This window comes from Larus michahellis, chromosome 12, assembly GCF_964199755.1.
Source record: "Larus michahellis chromosome 12, bLarMic1.1, whole genome shotgun sequence".
NCBI lineage: Eukaryota > Metazoa > Chordata > Aves > Charadriiformes > Laridae > Larus > Larus michahellis.
This window is the reverse complement of record NC_133907.1, coordinates 8,994,136-9,008,032: the sequence shown is the minus strand read 5'-3', so window position 1 is coordinate 9,008,032 and position 13,897 is coordinate 8,994,136. Positions and strand designations below refer to the sequence as shown.

General features: G+C 41.0%; 1 protein-coding gene across 4 annotated transcripts in view; it reads left to right on the top strand.

Annotated features, from left to right (window-relative positions):
- The window catches only part of BCAS4 (breast carcinoma amplified sequence 4), a 44,437-nt gene extending 32,336 nt beyond the window's left edge, over window positions 1–12,101 (top strand). For 3 of the 4 annotated variants that reach the window (XR_012589632.1, XR_012589633.1, XM_074605157.1), the window contains one exon: window positions 9,935–12,101. The gene's annotated coding sequence lies outside the window, so the exon portion shown is untranslated. Of the gene's footprint in view, window positions 1–2,103; window positions 4,947–9,934 lie in introns of those variants that run through there. The other variant, XM_074605159.1, reaches the window with a different exon arrangement.
- Window positions 12,102–13,897: the final 1,796 nt, after the last annotated feature.

The following is a 13,897-nucleotide window of genomic DNA, read 5'->3' as shown; positions in this document are numbered from 1 at the left end:
AGACGTTTCCAAGAAGGTGAAATGAAGTTCTTTAGTGAAGTGCACCACAGGTGAAGGGGAGACAGCAGCTGTAAATTGCAATGGGATGTTCCGACAGCCTCATCCATTCCTTCAGTGCTGCTGGACCTACTGTAATAAAATTGCCGAGTTTATGTATGAAGTTTCATGCTGCTTCATTGCCCGCAGTTTACAGGTAGTAGAACCGAAGTACAGAAGCTGTAAAGGCTCTTGTTCAGGGTCATTCAGACTACATCCAAATGCCTTTCTAGTATGAACTTGACCTCAGTTGTGTCTCACGTCCATGCTGCCTGATTACTGGTTTGTAATCTCAGACAAGGAGTTGGAAGATTGTTTTATATTATGATAATATTGAAACAGCGAGCCAGCTTGGAAAGCAGGCTCTTTCCTCAACTTGGCTGCTCCTATTGACTTAGAGTAAATCATTTACGAAGTTAAGGAGAGGAGCGTGAACTCCTTGTGCTTTGTCATGTTTATTGTGTCAATCTATTTTTTTATTAGCCTTATCTGATTCTCATTATAATTACAGGCTCCTTCCTGAATATAATGCTGCCTCATGCTTCAGATGGATGGTATTATTTTTGTTTACTTTTGTCTGTGGTATTATTCCAGAAAGTGAAAGCAGTTTGAGATGTTCCTTGGGGACCTCAGCTGCTGTTCCATGTGCAAGAGGCTCCAAATGCTTAAATGTCTTAGATGAGAAAATGTGTTGGTATGAATTGATTTGCAAAGGGACCTAGAATTTGAGGCTATTACTATTCTGGTATTGTATGTTCTTGACTCAGACACTGCATTAATAAAGAAATAGAAAAAAGTGCTCATAAAAGTGTAGGACTGACAGCCTTGGAGTCTGCTGTTTATGCCTGAACCTGTTGTTTCAGAAAGACTGAAAGCCAGGATAAGATGCCTAGTAGAGACTCCGTATTCGTTCACTTTAGTGCCTTTGTGGAAAAAGCTGTCTAATACCTGCTTTGAAGGTCTGTGGGTATAACTCTGTCCCCTGGGAACTGGACTGAGACTGTCAGCAAGTGATACATTAGTGAGTAATGAATAAATTAATTTTGAGTGTTGGATATGAGTAACAGACATAGCCGCAGACTTGGACTTTGCACATTTTGCTTGGAGTGCCACTGGATAATATGAGTGCAACACTGCATTTTTTTAATTTATAATTTAACTTGTGCAAGAAGGCAGAAAACCTACCTAACCCTAATACCACGTGGGGATTCCCCAGCAGTTAGGGAATGGAATAAATAACCCAGAGATGCTGAGTTTAAAATTTAGGGTTAACATGATTAAGACCACAAGTAGAGTTCAAATAATTTATTGTCCCTGTGCCTCAGTTAGAATCACTGAATAATAGAAGTTAGAACTTTTGAAGGTCATCTTGTCCAACTCCCTACTGAAAGCAGGGTCAACCAAAGTTAAATTAGGCTGCCCAGGGTCTTGTCTGGTCAAGTTTTGAACATCTCCAAGAAGGGAGATTTTACAGCCTCTCTGGGCACCTGTTCCAGCCTTTGGCCATGTCATTGTGTAGATTATATTTTTTTCCTTATGTTTGATTGGTATTTTTCTTTCCACAACTTATATCTGTTGCCTGTAGCATTTTGCTATACAGTTCTGAGTAGAGTCCAGCTCTGTTTTTTCTATAAGTAGTTCTCTATAAGTCTTTACTCGTTGGACAGTTAAAAGACATCAACTAAATTGCATTTGAGCCTGAAGAAACCATATGTCTCAGCTTCTCTTCATAATGTATGTGCTTCAGCCCCCGAGCGCCTCGATTGTCCTCTGCTGGACTTGCTCCAAGTATGTCAGTCCAGTAAATCGTTCAGGAACTGGGGAGCCCAAAATCAGACGCAGTACTCCGGATTCGGTCTCATGCCAAAATAGAGGGGAGTGATCACATCCCTCAGTGTGCTGGTTGTGCTCGTACTGATACCAGTACACTGGTAGCTTTGATCACTGCCAGAGCACTCTGCTGAGTTGGGTTCAGCTGCTTGTCTCGGAGGTCCACTAGTAGTTTTCCTGCAAAGCTGCTTTCTAGCCAGCTGTTAATTAATGCAAACTGTTGTTTGCCCCTACTAGATCTATGCTGACTCTTTTCAATCACCTCCTCTTATTTGAAGTGCTGAAATGGATTCCAAAAGGATTTGCTCCATATTTTCTTTGGGACTGAGGTTAGGCTGAACATCCTGTGGATCCCCATGTCTTCCTCTTTGGCCTTCTTGAAGGTAAGCATCACATTTGGCTCTTCTTCAATCATCAGGAAGCTCCTCTGATTGCCCTTTAAGATGACTGACAGCATCCTCGCAATGACATGAACCAGCAACTTTAGCATCCTCAAATGAATCCTTCTGCTCCTATGGGTTTTGTTGGCGTTTTTTCTTTTTCTGCAAATTCTGGGAGCAGACCTTGCAGTAAAAACCATGGCAAAGAATGCAAAGAGATATCTTGCTAGTAAAATGAGAAGACTTGTGTTTAAAAGGATACTGTGAAGTCAAATGGCCAGTTTCTGCCCTTTGTGCTCCTGCAGGTGGAAATGCTAGGATTATTGTTGTTATTTATCTTAGTTTATCTCATTCTTTCTTTCACTCCTACTCCCCTTTGGCTTTCGGGAAGATTAACACGTGAGGAGCAGCCCCAAACGTATTACTGCTTCTTGTTCAGAAATAAATTGAGAGACTGCAAGTGCTGAAGCCAGTCTGCCTTAGGAGGCCTCATAGACACAGACTGTCAGACCAGTCACAAATGGCAACAACAAAACAAATCCCGACTTCCCTTTGTAAAGGACGTGCTGCTTCTGGCAACAGTGTATTGCCAGTATATATATGGTTGTATCAGTGGGAAACTAGTTCCATTACTGAAGAGAAGAAAGCCTGGTGGGTAACGTGCCTAAGCACAAAATCTTACACTATACACTTAAAGGGAACACGTTTTGCAGTGAGATTCTTCAAAGCTGTCACATTTCCTCTGCGTACCACGCTCTTTTGGCAGGAGAAGAGCTGCTGCATCCTTGTGTTTCTGCCTCCCTTACTGAACAGCTGATAAACTGTACTTTCCCGTGGCTTCGGCAGGATTATTGATTTGTGCAGTGATCGTTATTGCAGCTGTTGAATAGATCTTTGCTGAAGAGATTGAGGCGAGGGGGGGAAAAGGGGACATTTGTAGGTGGTTTTTTTTTTCTCCTATGCTTTTTCTAAATTCTCTTGACCTTACGTATCTCATTACTATTTATGTAATGAAAATAGCTTTTTGACTGTTTTTACATGTTTTCATGGTACTGTACTTCACCAAGGGAAGCCTGATTTATCCTTCCCTTGAAGAGATTCTAGTCATAAGTCATAAGTGAAAGGTTGTCGTTAATGACTAATCTCAGCCAAAAGGATACGTATGATGCTTTCTGGAGCTTGCATGGAATTGGCCTTGCTCTGAAGTGCTTACACAGAATGTTCAGAACAACAGGAAGAAAAAGGTTGTGATTTATGATTGAGATGATAATATGTTCAGAAGGATAAGGCCTGTGCCTTCTGAGTTACAAAGCAAACAGGTGAGGGAATGAACTTAATTCTAATCAGTAAATTTCCCATTTCTGTTGTGTATTATTTACTTCATAAGCTGTTTAAGAATGAAACCCACCCAGTCAGTCTGTGAGCTATTTACTGTGCTTTTGAGACCATAAATAATGCTAGAAAGTGATAGGATTGCCTTCTGCTTGGAAACGGTAGGCCTCGAAGTTTATATTGCCCTCAAATTAGGGGACTAGGAACAGATCACCATAGGAAGAACTTTTTTTTTTTTTGTCCCCTGTCTGTCAGTCAAACAGTGATAAGAAAATTGATGCAAGAGTCAATAATCATCTGGAAAGCCTTCACAGTAATCCCACAGGCTTGAAGGAAAAGGACAAGGTGAGGTGGTCTTCAAACAGAATTCTGTAAAGAGTGAGTTTGCAGAGATTGTAACTGGCAATTTTTGTGAGTGCCGTGGGTGAGATCAGATCTCCAGCTCGTGGCAGGCGCAGGTTCCAGAATGAGAAAAGACTTGTATTTTCTCAGGAAGAAAATCCTGCAGCTTGTGCTTCTCATCCAGTCAGATTCTGGGCTTAAAGAATGGTAGGTAGATTTCTTTACCTTGCTGAGATAGTAAAGATACTGTGTGCGTGAAGTCAAGAATGGAATCCAGCTCTTGCAAGTCATACTGGGTAAAATATATATACTGTGGGAGATAAGCAAAAATTGGGCTCTGAAGCTTGTATTCTGAAAATCAGAGTGGTTTGACATGACTATATTTGCCTTAGGACAGAAGCTACTACTGGCCTGAAGAGAAGAACTTACACCCGTGTTCTGGCCTTTGTAATTAATAGTTTTGGCACCTTAGTACAGACCTACTTTGATCAGTGATTTAAGGTAGTGTGCCAGGCTGAACTCGGATGGCTCTGATGTGGTGACACACTTCCTTCTGCTGAAGGAGAGAAAAATAACCTCTGGGGGAGGAATGGGGAGGACAGCTGTAGGTGGTGAAGTTTTAAACCAGTGCTGCAGGCTCTGCTAGAATTCCCCTGCCAGCCCTGATTTAAAGCTGGGCTCTGCCGTGACTTGCTCTCTGTTGGGACGCATCACGCAACCTTTCTGCCTTGGTTTCCCAAGGTGCAGTGGTGTTTGCCTAGTTTGTAAGGCTATTGTTATGATTAATCTTCATTCTATTTAAAAGTTGCTAATTAAAAGGTGATTCCTTGATGCTGGTTAAACAACTTTGAGGAACTTTAAGAAGCTTTGGAGTTTTATTAGTTAGCTAAGGATAAGCCTTAGCACTGGTTTTACGCTGCTTGTTTCTTCCCAGTTGTGTAGATGACATGCGGCGTTATGCTTCACTGGCACCTTTACTCAGCACATGCTGTAGAAGAGCTGAGTTTCGTTTGTCTTGGCACAGTGGGATTGGCACAAATGGGAGATAAGAATTACCATGGACGTCAGCCTGAGCAAGAGAAGTCTCCCTGATGTGCAGGACATCAGACCCCTTGTTCTCTTTTAGAAACATCCTTATTAAATTACTTTCTTGGTACATAGCGAGTGTTTAACAGAGAACATGTGGGTGAGGATTTGTTGTGCCCAGCATCGGAGCCGATGTGTGAAGAACGTTTTTGTTCCTTAATGCATACTTTTCCCAAAAGTGTCTCACAAGAGCCCGCTGGCGCTGTGCTGGCAGCAAGCAAAAGGCTGGTTGGAAAAGCCAAAGTTGATAGGTTTTTAAGAAGTAAGTTTTTAATGTTGAACTTCAAATCTCTTTTACTAGAAATGAAAATTATTTTACCGTTGTTTTGTCAAATTATATTACAAATTAAGATCAAGAGGGATCTGAATCATCATTTTTAAAATTTTGCTGGAGAGAAGTGAGAACGTTTGCTTGGTTTTGGAGCTGCCGAAGAAACAGGTTTTGGTTTTTGCCCTGTTTTGATTTCTACAGTTTAGGTATTGATTTTAATACCCATGAGAGTGACCAAATCTGAAAAATAACTATTGCCAGATAGCCAAGAAACTGCTTTTGTCTTTCATAGCAGAGTTCAAATTGCTGTTGCAGGTTTCTGTGGAGAAGCGCTCCTTGAGCTGCTTCATTTCCTTTGGGTATTCACAGCGCTGCTGAGCCACTCCAGAAACCTTCCCCCTCTTTCACTGTAAAGAGGAGCAAGTAGGTTCATGGGTGTCAAGGGCAAGGTGTGCTAGTGCTGCTGCAGGTGGTAGGAGCAGATGTAGAAGAAATGGATTCAGGAGCTCTGGAAACATGAATACTACTTAAGGCAAAGTCGGCACCACAGTCCAGCAGCTTGGGCGAAATACTTTATTATTGCTCCTTTCTCTGCTTTAAAGCAGCAGAATTGCTGAGGAGCTGAGTTCAGCAGGATAACTACCCCAGTACGGTTATTGTAAATACATCCAAGTTGAACTACCAAGGCTTTAAATTTGGTAACCTTAAAGGAGGGTTTTGGGTTTTTTTGGTGGATCTGGGCTGACTGCTGTTGGAATAAGAATGAAGGTTCAAGTTACCAGCTAAGTTGTTTCCAGAGACACAGCATGTGGAAACTTCTTTTTTTCTGTGTGAAATAATACCCCTCTTCCTTTTCTCAGGTAATCCACTGTTTTCCCTGTCTGTGAAAATAGCTCAACGTTTACCAGTAGTGGTCAGGTGCACTGCAAATAGCCTGGATAAACAAACTGTTTGGAATAGGGTCAGAAATCCTTATAGTGGTGCCAAACCATTCTGCTGGGGCATTTGGTGGCTGTACCGGTGCCCCTGCGCCGCAGAGAGACTGTCCCTGCTGCGCTTCCCCAGCTGCTTCCCGGAGGTAGTTATTGTAGGTGTCAGCAGGTCCCTCATCTGTCTGGGAGGAGCGGACAGTCGTGGATGGACAGACGGATGGATGAATTGTCTGGCTGGGCTGGGCTCGTGGTCCCCGAGGGGTAGATGCCCTACACCTGCGTTATGAAAGCAGCACCAACGTGGATTTCTGCACCATGTTGTAGATACTTGGGTAGAAGGGAAGCAACTTTCTGTGTCCACATCAGCGATTCTTGGCGCACTTGCCTTAAATGTAGTGCTGTTGTGCAGGCGGACTTGAGTCTGGCAATGGAAACAAAACGGAGTAAGCAGACGCATTCAGGCCAGCATTTATTTTTCTTCAACGGAAGGTAGAATTTAACTGCCTGTGAATTAAGCTGTTTCCTGGATGGGATACAACTTGTAAGTGATCACCTTTTGACCCAGCTTTGCTGTTCTGACGCTGGGTTGCAGTTGTCAGAGTAACCGCTGTGCGCTTAAATGGGTCATTTTCTTACTGCTCTCGTGTATTTATTTAGCTTTGTCAGCGGGGGACCTGGCCTTTAGGGGCTTCAAACTGTATTTCTCGGGGGGTGCTTTTAGTGCCTTAGATACTCTGTCACACGACTTGTCTCCCTGGATAACTTGGCTGCCTGTTAAAATGCAACTGACTGAAGTCTCTAAAGCTGCCACCAGAAGTTTTAATCTTTCAGGCATGATTCTACATGCCGTTTCTTTTATTTGCCTGCAAGTGCAGAATTGTTGTGCGTACTTTATTTTTCAAAAGCGCTCTCAAATGTTTTAATCCTTTCATTTCTACTATTTGATCTAGCTTCATCTAAACCTGTTATACTTCCTTCCAAATGCTAAATTCCTCTATAATTCCTTTAATCTGTATTTCCTCAGTTTATTCACCCATTGTTGGATCTTTAAGTTAATTAAACAGTTTCCAAGTTTGGGGCAAAGTATACAGGGGTATAGGGCATCTGTTTTCAGCTTGTGTTTTTCAGGTACGACGAAAGCTCATTACACTGCGCTCCGCTGGCTCAAGCCTGACCTAAGAGATAAGAGGAGAAATAATGTAAAAAAAATATGTATTTGCACTGAATAGGAGGTGCCAGAGGTGCTTCCAGACACCAGTGAAATGACAGAACCTTGCCCAAGGCCTTTATAGCCCGGGTTAGACACAAACACCATTGAGTCTCATGGGCACTTGGCCTTCAGCAAGCCACTGCTGCAGTCAGTGTCCCTCGTGGCTGTGCGTGATGGAACGGACGCCATCCTCATGGGAGCACCTACTTTCCAAGGGTTTTAATCTGGCCTTCATTACATTGCGGCAGACATGAATCCAGTGATCTAGGGGTGAAAAGCTATTTGCTGCTACTTAAACCTTTCTCTTTTGATGACTTCAATAGGCTTTGGAATTTCAAGACATTTTCTCTTTCTCCCCCCCCCCCCCCCCCCCCCCGCAGCCCTCCCTCCTTACCACGCAACCATATCACTTTTCCTTTAAGTTTGAGAGCAGCCTGACCACAAAGGAATTATTTCATCTCCAGCCTGTGTGATGTGCACAGCACAGAGATTCCTCGTGCCTGTGTCTTTTAACCCCACGTGGCATTTGTACCATTGTGAAAGGTGGCTTTTCTCAGACCCCTTCCTTGTAAAATATGGTCAAGCCCTACGGATCGGTACCTTTGTCTCTCATTTACTAGTGATTCAGCAGCTGTGCTTTAAGATAATGAGGATTGAAGTAGCTCCTTTAACATAAGCTGGTAACAAGAGTGTTCCCCGATGAAAGTTTGGTGTGGGTAGATGTAAAATAGGAGTCACTTTGTAAGTATTTATGGCACAGTTGCGCAAATTACCTGTGTCAAGAGAAAATATGTAGTACCTGTAGGTCAGAATGCAGTAAATATATCTATGAATCATAATACCTGTAGTACTATATAAGTAATAAGGTATTGTTTGTCAAAGCATCAGAATAGTATTGCAGGAATCTCAGAAAACCAAAGTAGTGAATTCTCATTGCAGTCACCGCATCATCTATTTGGAGGAATTCTGGATGGTAAGTGCGAAGAATAAGCAGTTGTAAAATACCCAGTTACAAATCGGAGTGAGACAGTGGTTTCATGAGCTATGGGAAATCCTGAGTCTATGTTGGAGGTTAGTTTGGGAGGTTCGTGTCCTTAGTTCGGTTTGATTGCTCTGATCAGGGCTCTCTGCAAAGAAGTTGTCACTCGGCCTGTGACGTTTGATAACGTTCATAGCCCTGTTCCTGCCGCCTTCTCTCCTGGTATCACCACTGGCAAGACTGCCCTAGAAATGAAGGTACTTTGAATATCATAGTGGTTTTTAACTCTTCTTTCTCTCTACTATTATTTTATGGAGAATACAGAAAATGTTAGTATGCCACTGTGAATTGTTACAGCTGGCTAGTTTTGCAGCTTCTTTGGTTAGGCTTTTTTTCTCCTTTCTGTTTTGCAGAGGTGAACCTTCGTCACTAGTTCTTACATGATCAATTCAGATTCTTCATCTTGTCTTAGTGGTTGTCACTGTTGATTTTCAATCTTAGATAAAAAAACCTTTCATTTTTCATTGAAAAAAAGCTGGTATTCTGCCCATTAAAAGGAGCCTATCTCCTTTTGTTTGGGTCTGCACATAAAAACCTCAAAACCATGTGCATCTGTTGATGATTATCATTAAAGGAACATTTCTCCCCCTAGCAAAGTTTGTGTATCCTAATAGGTAGCAAGTGTCCTTCTCTGAGAACACGGTATTGATCCCCGAGATGTGCAAATCATGAGTTTGCCAGCGGGACCCCCGTTCATCCTGCCCGTTCTGACAACGGCCGCACAGCAACGCAGCTTCAGCAGCCACTACCTAGGTCATAGTATAAATGAATATTTACTTCTTAAATTGTCCCTAGATGTGTATGGAGAGCCAGTTCTGTTCCAAAGAATTAGCAGTGGATACTAGCAACAAATGTTTGTAAGCAGATGCACAGCTTGAAACACATGAATGAGAATTAAATACAAATAAATGTGAGGATTACATCTAAATAGCAAACTGTTCTCTGGAAATACGGTAAGTTTAGAGCCTGAAGATCATTAGTTTTATGGGAGGGATGCACCCCTCATTTTCCGTTGAGACTGTGGTTTTAGTTAGAGGTTTGAACTGTTGCGCTACAGAAATACTATTTTATCTCCTCAATTCAGGATTAATCAATTCTTTGAATTCTTAAAAACTTTAGAAGCAACGCCAAATCCTGTTCTATTATTTCTTCCGTAGTCAGTATTTTCCAGTGTTACTAATTAATTTGCATTTTTCTCTGCTTTAAAACTAATTTCCCCTGTGTTCTACTCTATTTTTATCTGTTCAATATTAATCCAGCTAAGATGACTGCAGAGTCTCCAGAATCAGGTGTGAAAGTAGACGTCACATTTTCACCATTGTTTGCAGAGCCAATTATCTTGTATTGGAAAGTAACCTCAGTTCTGAGATGTTAATTCCTCTCCCCACCCCAGGTGTCTTTACATGGTCAACTCCTTAAAGTATTATTTCCTGTTCTTTAACAACAGGATTAATTTCTGTCCTGTTCTTGTTTCAGAGACGTCCTCTATCAGCAGCACGCTCCAATGACCTGCCAAAACCCTACCAGCTGAAGACTTTTTTCCTATGAACTATGTAGGTACTAAGTATCAACGTAATTAATTTTTGATGACCAAAAGTTTTTTAGGAAAGACTGAATTTATTCTTACAGTTTATATTGATGAGATTAGGAAGAAGCAACTGTTACATTTCTGATCTTTGGCTAGCATTTCGAAGGGAAGCTAAACGTTTCTGATCATGTTGTAGCTATATGGAGGCTGGAACATTTATTGTAAGATTTGATCACAGTAGTTTGCACTTACTTGATGTGCTTCCTAAATCAATGAAGAAAATGTACAAAACCCCATTTTGTTTACTTTCACATTTTTATACTTAAAATGATCAGAATGTTGAAGAGTGCTCTAGTATAGCATGTTAGAACTGTCAAGTAATGTGCTAATACTGCCAGCTTCACAAGTGCACAAATGTTCAGATTTTACGAGAGAACATGAAGTCAGTGTCAAAATTTTAAATTCAATAAACTGCACACTGCTGAAGCTTCCAGCACTCTATTGCAAACTAGGAATAGGAATTTAAAAGCTGTTGTGTAATATAACTTGAATGGTACAAATAAACTTTCTGTTGTGGACCTTTGGATGTGCAATTTTGTAATGCAGATGCTGTTTAGGCAGGACCGGGAGTAGCGGGGTTCATCTCTGCACCTGGAGGTTTGTGTTTGGTTTTGGTTTGGGTTTTTTTTTGACTGCAAAATAGGTCTAGGGAAACAAAACCCACTCAGTTCTCTGCATAAGGAAGAGAAGGTTCTACGCTTTTCAGACGATTGGCTTTGCATACAGTACAATACGGAGAAACAGAAATAAATGCTCTTGTTTTAAAAATATGTGTGGAAAAACTCAAGATGGAGGACCCGATGCAAATTCTGTAAAGGGGAAAAAAAAAGCTTATGGTGAAAGTAAAGCTACATGGCTTTGAGTAACCATGGAGACCAATGCTTTTCTGATGCAGAAATAAACGAACTCAACCTTTTCATATTTATTAGTGGGACTGATGATGAAAGATAAAGTTGAATTAAAATATAAAGCAAGAGAAGGCAGACCTAGTCGATCTCTCTGCCCCTGCAATGCAGGTTATTGTAATGGATTATTACGAATCAGCTGGTATTACAGAGGCTAATCAGTTATGAAAGGAACAAAGTACTCTTAATTATACCAACCTGTTTATCCAAATATCAGCTTCTTTATTAACAGAAATGAAAAGACAGTGCACACAACATATTCCTGAAATCTTTTGGTTCTGATAAAAATGCAATAAACTTGTTTTAATACTATAGCAGTGTATGAAATATATGTACTACAAAATGGTAAGTTGTTTACTGTAACTGTTTTAGTGGATATTTGAAACCTACTAATTCCTTGGTGGCAAGAATGATAGCATTTTCCTATAAAAATACTGGGTGAATATTCAGGTTTCTGTCTTGAAAATACATGTCAAAGGGTCAAATATTAATTGGCAAGTTCTTGCTACGGCTCTTGCTGCTGCTGAACAGAGGATGGCAGCATTAAATGTCACTTGAACTTCCAGTAAGATTAAGAGCTTGTGAAATACAACTTCAGTGCAGCTATTGCTGCAACATCGTGTAAAAGGTTTTGATTGAGTGGAAATCCCGGTGTAGATAAATGGTTAAGTCACAGAACCCAAAGGAAAATGCTGAGATCAAGTGTGACTTTAGCGGCCAATGCCCTGGATAGAAAACTGGAAGTTTCACAAAAGCAGTCGGTCTGACGCTGCTGGAAAAGAATGGTTTAGTCTGGAGGAAAGCTTAGCTGTAACTGTGCTTCAGGGGGCGAGGGCAGGGGATGGAAGGAGAGGAGTGCGCTGAAAGAACGAGAAGTGCATGTGTTGAACCACAACATCCCAGCTGCAGGTCAGCGCAGTGAAGGATGCCTCAAAATAAGTTATTGCTAGCACGTGTGAACACCCACAGAAGCAGAGTGCCATATAAAATGCAACTCCCTTTAACAAGCTCTGCCTGTCCTTGCCAGTTTTGGGTGTTTGTCAGAAGTCAAATTACAGGTGCCACCAGCTCTGAAAGAGTTTTTGTTGTACAAAGCTGTCTTGTGTCTAGAAACAATGCATATGCTAATAACCTCCTACTCCAGCCTCAACTGTTACAACCTTTAGATTTCAGGTAGCGTATTTTAAGATGGAAAACTGCACTTGGCTCTGCTGCAATTCAGGTAAACTGGCTGAAACAAATTCTTTAGAGAAGTCTTAATAGTCTTTCTGCTCTGTTGTGCTGGCCAAAGCCTGCACAGACTCCTGTTTTCAAGGTCTCCCACTGAAGACAGCAGAAGAACTTGAGTGTTGGCTTGAGCTGGCTACTCTGCACCACAGCTGGCAGGTTTCTAGAGTTCTGCTATAGAACGTCAGCAATGTATGCAAAAGCTGGATAGCTTCCATCTCACACAATTATAATGGTGTGATTAATTAAGACTATACAAACTGGGTTTAAGGTTCCTCCAGTTTTATTGGGCATTTTACCTCTTCTGCTTTTTTGACTTCCTCAAAAATGTGTGGTTACCCTCAAATCGAGAAAGGAATTCTTGCCTAGGCTAAAATCCAGATTTGAGGAGTAAGTTGTTTGAAATACTAGAAAGTTTATGTCAAAACTTAAAAAACCCACCCCCCCCAACTCTTCTTGATATTCCTGGTAAGACAGACTATTTTTGTACAAGACCATTGATTTAATCACTATATAAAATGATATTTCTTATCATAGAATTTTCTGGCAAATGAAGCATTTCTAGAGTTCAGATTTCATAGTCTTACTATTCACCGACCACAAACAGGTCAAAGTTTGGAAATTTGACTTTAACTATAGAGTTCCCTAATATTAAATTAACCCTGCCAGATATCGAGACAAATGTGATGCAGACTTGTAAGATGATACCCAGTTTTTTATTTCATTGCTTAACAGATAAAGGGTGTTGTACTACCATTAAACTGTTGAGTATTTGAAAAATCCCTTAAAGCCTAGATGAAATGAAACAAAACAAATTCTGAAATGTCTGAAGTTTTCAGGCAGCAGCCTCCCGTGAACTAGAGCAGCCTACAGAGGCCGAAAGGAGCATGACCAACTTTTCTTATCAAGGAATAACCTGTTCTAGGACTTTGAGTGCCTGGTTTTGTTGGAGAAAAGATTACCATCCCATTGGCATCTGTGAGCGACAGTTAACAGACTCCCAGCTGATTTACTGAAAAGTTATTTTCAGTGGGAGTTCAGAAAGCCTCCTAAGAAAATTAGTTGAGGTTCAAGTTTTCTTTTAAGGCAGAGAAACATAAGGAACTCTTTTGCTGATGTAACTGTCTAAAATATTTTTCCTGTATTGTTCTTAAAACATATAGTCTACCAGTTGAGTGCATAATGAGGAGCCAGTCCAACTTCCACTCCTCCCAGTTAAAACAGCAGAACAGGAGTTATGTATCCCTTCTGTGAAAGGGGAAAGGAAGCACAAGCCAAATTTAAACCATCTTCATCCAAAGGTAACTGTTTTCAGTCATCACTTCACGCACATAATTAGTTCAACAAAACCCAGAAATGCTCATTCCAAAGTGCATCAGCAGCACAAGTTAGCTGCAGAACACGAGAGCATACGCAGACTCCCCTCTTTGGCTTATATAGCGGCTTGTTTGTTATACTAGTGGAAATAACAGTTTATATCTATCTACCTGCCAGCTAGAGAGATAACTAAATGTTTTCTCAAGATCTCAGTGAAACGGTTTTGCTGTTTAAGACATTGAAGAGCACAGACAGAACTATTTCCTCCTTTACAACATTAATGAAAACCTCACAGGTCAATTTAGTTCTTGTAAAGTATCAGAAAGTTGGTACTCTGATATTTATTAGGCATTTGCCTAAATCAGACTCATAGCTCTAATTAAGAATAGTTTTGTTCTCATC